This window comes from Aedes albopictus, chromosome 1 (genome assembly GCF_035046485.1).
Source record: "Aedes albopictus strain Foshan chromosome 1, AalbF5, whole genome shotgun sequence".
NCBI lineage: Eukaryota > Metazoa > Arthropoda > Insecta > Diptera > Culicidae > Aedes > Aedes albopictus.
In genome coordinates this window covers 201779090-201785160 of record NC_085136.1, presented here as the reverse complement: position 1 = coordinate 201785160, position 6071 = coordinate 201779090, and positions in this window count along the sequence as shown.

The window sequence follows — 6071 nt, the reverse complement described above, 5'->3', positions numbered from 1 at the left end:
AACAGAACTGGCACAATGGCCTTCCGAGGAGACAGGAGTGTTAGCGAAGGCCCAATAGGCCACCCGTAAAAAAACCATAGCGATTAACATAGGAGGAAAAACGACTCGATACAATCGGCAAAGACCCACGTGACGAAATAAGGGCTACAATTGGAAAATTGGAACATGGAATTGCAAGTCACTTGGTTTCGCAGGATGTGACAGGTTAATCTACGCCGAACTACATTCCCGCAACTTCGAAATCGTGGCGTTGCAGGAACTTTGTTGGACTGGACAGAAAGTGTGGAAAAGCGGGCATCGAGCGGCTACCTTCTACCAAAGCTGTGGCACCACCAATGAACTGGGAACAGAGTGTTGTGCAAGATGCGACAACGTGTGATCGCCGATCAACACAAGCATGTGCATATGGAGAGTTAAGGGCCGTTTCTTATACTACAGCATCATAAACGTCCACTGCCAACATGAAGGGAGACCCGATGACGAGAAAGAAGCGTTCTACGCGCAGTTAGAGCAAACATATGATGGTTGCTCGCTGCGTGACGAGAAATCGTCAGGAAATGTACAGACCGGTAATCGGGCGAAGCAGCCTACACGCCGTATCGAACGATAACCGTGGTATGATAGTCCGAAGCCAATGAGAGTATATTACAGGTGTGGAAGAAGAAGAGATAGCTATGTATTAGTAAGGAAAGAAAAATGTAAACACAAATAGTGACGTCACTATTTGACACGCGTTCTTATGGGAGCTCGCTTCGTTTGTAGTAGTGACATGTTTTGCACCAAACACGGATCTCACGCACACGAAGTATCTTCTTCCCCACCTCTATTAGACTCTCATTGGTCCGAAGCACCTTCTTCCCCCGCAAAGATATTCCCCCGACTAGACGTGTGCGCCGAAGCAGTTTTCACCGGCGGCGGCGCTTATAGTAATTTGAGGCAGCGGCGGCGGCGACGCCGGCGCCCCGTCATTTTCCGTATTTGGCGGCGGCGGCGGCGGCGTAATCGGCGTGACCTTATTTTTTTTAGTGAAACACTAACGTCAATACAAAATAATTTATTTCCTGTACATAAGTACAATTTTTGTCTATTTTGTGTGAAAGTTTAAAACGCATGTGAATCAGAAATTTCAATAAAAACTATCCTTGCAAGAGTTATGCTATAAATTTCAGAGAGAACCCTTAGGGACGTTTACCGGAAAATATATAATGGATTCCTCTCGATAGAAATTCACAAAGTCGCGCGTCTCTTCTGAGGATATTCTTTTCTAAAATTCATTTTAAACCAGTGCTGTCATGGTAAAATCGGTGTTTTTAGTTGTTAGGGTTCTTTTCAGGAATTCCTCGAGGGATTCTGTCATATGTTTCTTCAGGAATTCCTCCAGAAAATTCTGAATATATTCACCTGGAAGTTCCTCCAGGGGCTTCCAGGAAGATCCTCAGATATTCTTCCACGAGTGGGATCGCAAAATTCTCTAGAGATTTATAGAAACCTTCCTTCGGGATTCTTTCATTTTTTTTCCCGGTGACCCTTAAAAAATACCTTCAAAGATTCTTTCACGAGTTCCTTTAGAAATCACTTCAAGATTTATTTCTCGACGTTTCTCCAGGAATAGGGTAAATGTACCAATAGTGGTGCTATTAGTAGCTCTTTGTAGTCAAATAATTAAATAAAGCTGATAATACCACAAAATAAAAAGTCTGAAAACGTTAATCGGTAGTTTTTCACTTAAATTTGCTGAGAAAAATGTAAAAACCATTGTTTATTTAAATTTTTGCTAATAAATCACTTGCGCCAACTATAGGTACACCGTACACGGTTCCTATTATGGAGGTAAACTTTAACATTGGTTCCTATAGTGGCGCATCCCATTGAATTCTTATGGGACCCACCACTATAGGAACATTACCACCACTATAGGTGCAAAGGAGCAAAAAAAATAAGGAAAATAATTGTTTAAAATAGGTTTTTCGGCAAATAACGAACACAAAACTTACTTAATGTTATTAATTAGATATGATGCATCCATTAAAAATGTCATTACCAAGCATTTTGGTCGAAATAGTGCTAAATTGCCACTACCACCACTATTGGTACTACCTCCACTAAGGGAGCTTTTACCCTATCTCAAGAAAATATATTCTTAGAATTACTGCACAGCATTCTCCAGTTTCCCAGGGTATTTCTTTTTCGAATACTTTAAGAATACTTTACAAGTTCTTCTAGGAAAATTGTATCACAGAGTTTTTCCACAAATACCAAGCAGCATTGAGCAAGAAATTCTTTCAAGAATCCAGAATATTTCCAAGAGTTCTTCCAGGGTTTGTTCCAAATCATCCTTCAACAATTCATTAGGGGAATTATTCAAGAATTCTTTTAGTACCTTTGTCTGCATTGTCCACACGAATTCCCGATAAATTATTTTCAAGGATTGCTTCAGAAACTTCTTCATGATTCAATTCATAAATTCCTCAAAAAATTCTTTAAAAATGCCTGCAGGGAACTAATCCGAAACTTAATAAACTTGAGTAATCACCGTGCAATATATAATAATTGGGTTGCATTGGCTTTTCTCGGTGACAGGTAATATTAAAACAGCGTTTTATACGTTACGCGTTTCGGCCTACTATTCTTCAGCCTTCCTCAGACGCCTACAATACATTTATTAGACAATTACAATTTTCGTCAAATTCTTACAAAAAGGGGGGACACTTACAACATGCTGAATGCGACCTTACAGCTTGGTCTGTCACTATTAACTAATTTTATCTTACTATACTACCAGGGGAACATCCTACTCAGCATGCACTTCGTTCGTTTCGTTATCGGTACTGTTCGTGTTTTGCGCCGTTCGTGTCTGCGTTCGTGTTCGTGGTTCCTCACGAAGCCGAGCCAATAGTCCGTTGTACGTGGAGTTAAAATTGCCGCATTCGATTGCCGATGGTGTGTACTGCCAAACCCGATTTTGGATTTCGGTTCCTGCAGTCGTTGCGGTGTTCCGCCATCCGTACCTCCAACATGCGTTTCGTCTGTCCTATGTACACTTTTCCATCGTTGGTTCCACATGGTATCGAGTACACTACCTTCGTCTGCTTCCCTGGTGGTATCGGGTCCTTCATTTGGCTAAACACCATGTGTTTAATTTTGTTCCGTGGTCGGGAGGCTAGGATTATGTTGTTCCGCTGTAGGGTTTTCCTAAGTTTTTCACTCAAACTTGGTATGTAGGGAGCTGACACAAACTTTTGGGGCTGGTCTGCCGTTCCTGCTTCTTCCAAACAGTTGTAGTGTTTGTGTACACGTTTCTTTCGTACGCGATTTACGAACCATGTGGGGTAGTGGTTTTTCCGCAAGATTCGTGTCGCGTGGTTTAGTGCTTGCGCACGTTTATCTCCACAGGACAGTTTGATCGCGCCAAATGAAGGACGCCAAATGAAGGACCCGATACCACCAGGGAAGCAGACGAAGGTAGTGTACTCGATACCATGTGGAACCAACGATGGAAAAGTGTACATAGGACAGACGAAACGCATGTTGGAGGTACGGATGGCGGAACACCGCAACGACTGCAGGAACCGAAATCCAAAATCGGGTTTGGTAGTACACACCATCGAAGAGGGCCACGTGTTCAACTTCGAGAAAACGACAGTACTGGAGCGCATCGAACACCCGGAGGTAAGGATGATCGCGGAGGTATTTCACATAAAAAAGCAAGGCGATCAGCAAACAGTGAACCTCCAACGAGAATGCGGCAATTTTAACTCCACGTACAACGGACTATTGGCTCGGCTTCGTGAGGAACCACGAACACGAACGCAGACACGAACGGCGCAAAACACGAACAGTACCGATAACGAAACGAACGAAGTGCATGCTGAGTAGGATGTTCCCCTGGTAGTATAGTAAGATAAAATTAGTTAATAGTGACAGACCAAGCTGTAAGGTCGCATGTAAGTGTCCCCCCTTTTTGTAAGAATTTGACGAAAATTGTAATTGTCTAATAAATGTATTGTAGGCGTCTGAGGAAGGCTGAAGAATAGTAGGCCGAAACGCGTAACGTATAAAACGCTGTTTTAATATTACCTGTCACCGAGAAAAGCCAATGCAACCCAATTATTATAATCCGAAAATTCTCCAGGATGTTTTCCTTAAATTTTCCAAAAAAATCCCATAAAATTCTTCTACAAATTCCTCCAAAGCCATCTCAGGAGTTTTTTTTCTCACCCCTCTGTTGGGGAAATTAAACCACTGCTGATTGAACTTTTGTCGTGAATCTCAGGAGCCCCCAGGGACTTTTCAAGGAGCTCCTCCAACGATTGTTTCTGAAATTGTTTCAATAAAATTAAATCTCATCAGGAAGTTTTTTAACATTTCTTTAGAAATTCTTTCAAGTAAACCTCGATGAATAACTCCTTCATGTTATATGTGATTTCATAAAATACTTCTGTAAATATCTGTGGAATAATATCTCAAAGAACTCTCGGACGAATCTCTAAAGGAATCTCTGTAAATATTTCTGAAAGAACCGCAGAAGGGATTCCAAAGAGAAACTTTCTTTGCATTCCTTCGGTAACCTCTGACGATATTTCAAACGGGAATCCTTGGAAGAATTTCCGAAGGAATTGCTGAAAATTCTGAAAATGAAAAAAAAAAAATCATGGAAAAATGTTTAAGGTAATCTCTTGCCGGCTGTTTTCAACGGTTCCGGCTAATTTGGTGAGATTTTTCCATGATACATTGAATTCAACTATATTTAGATTATTATTTACTTAAAAGGGACGGGAGGGACCATAAGGGCATCCAATTGAAACGATTTCGACATGGCGCCTGGAACTGCCTCCTCCTTGTTGTTAACATTTCGTGGATTGAGGGCGGGCTCTTCGACCCCATCTTTTGGGTTTATTCTGTTAATCGAGGGCTTGGCTGTGCCGTTGTTTGTGGAAGCTTTTTTCTGGAAGGAGATTATTTTTCCCTGCCGCGGGTTTCGTGCAAGTGTCTCTGCTTGTGGGTCCGCATCCCTTTTGGCCCTTCATACAGGAAACTGATTTTTCACCAACGATAGTACAATCTTGATCAAATCGCTTTTCAGATTAAACCTGTGCTATAGGCAGCTGCCTTGCTACAATAGATGGTAGTACCAAATCATCATCATCATCATCATCATCATCATCATCAAGAACAAATCAGCACCCTTTTGGCTGCAATTCCTGAAAAATTCAGTGATATTTTGGGGGCTCTATCCGCATGAGAAAAGACGACCTGATGGATATGTCTTTGCTACAGGTTCAACGTATTTTCATTGACGCTGGAATCGGTAAATCCGAAGCAATTGATCAGCATACAAGATTGGTGGAAGGATGCAAAGCAGCAGCAGCTACAACAACGCAAGATGCTGAGGTGTCCTGAGTGTGGCAAACTTGCCCACATTCGCCGTTTTTGCGTTGTATATAAGCATGAAATGCAGAAACCAGCCAATGTCACGTCCAGCATTCAGAACCCTCCCCAGCGCCAGAAGCGCGACGCAGCCCTCATTACCAACGAGAGTGGTGATTGCATTGTGCGTGTCCCAGTCGGCCGTATCAACACTGACACGCTGAATCAGGTTGGAGTGCTACACCAACGAGCCGGTCTTCCCTGGCTACAGCAGTTGAAGGACCACATCCAAATTCGACATGACAAAGAACGGGACAACAATCAACTAATCTGCAGTTACCCCTTCTGGGAGCTACCGATCGCCATGCCAGTGCGTACACCAATAAACTTCATAATCGACAGTGGCGCCACCAATCACATGTGTCGAGAAATACAACATTTCAAGGCGATGTGGGACATTGAACCGCTGACCATCACCACGGCAAAGTCAAGCGAAAGAGTAGTATGCCGAAAGATGGGGGATATCAAACTGTGCAATGAAAATAAAGATAATGTTTTGTTGTACAATGTTCTTTTTATACCTGAACTCACATGCAATCTTATTTCGGTAACTCGCTTTGTTGAAAATGGTCTACAGTCTACATGTAACATTTGAGCAAGATTGTGTGCTTGTGAAAAACGGAATTGTTGAGATTCTTTTGAAT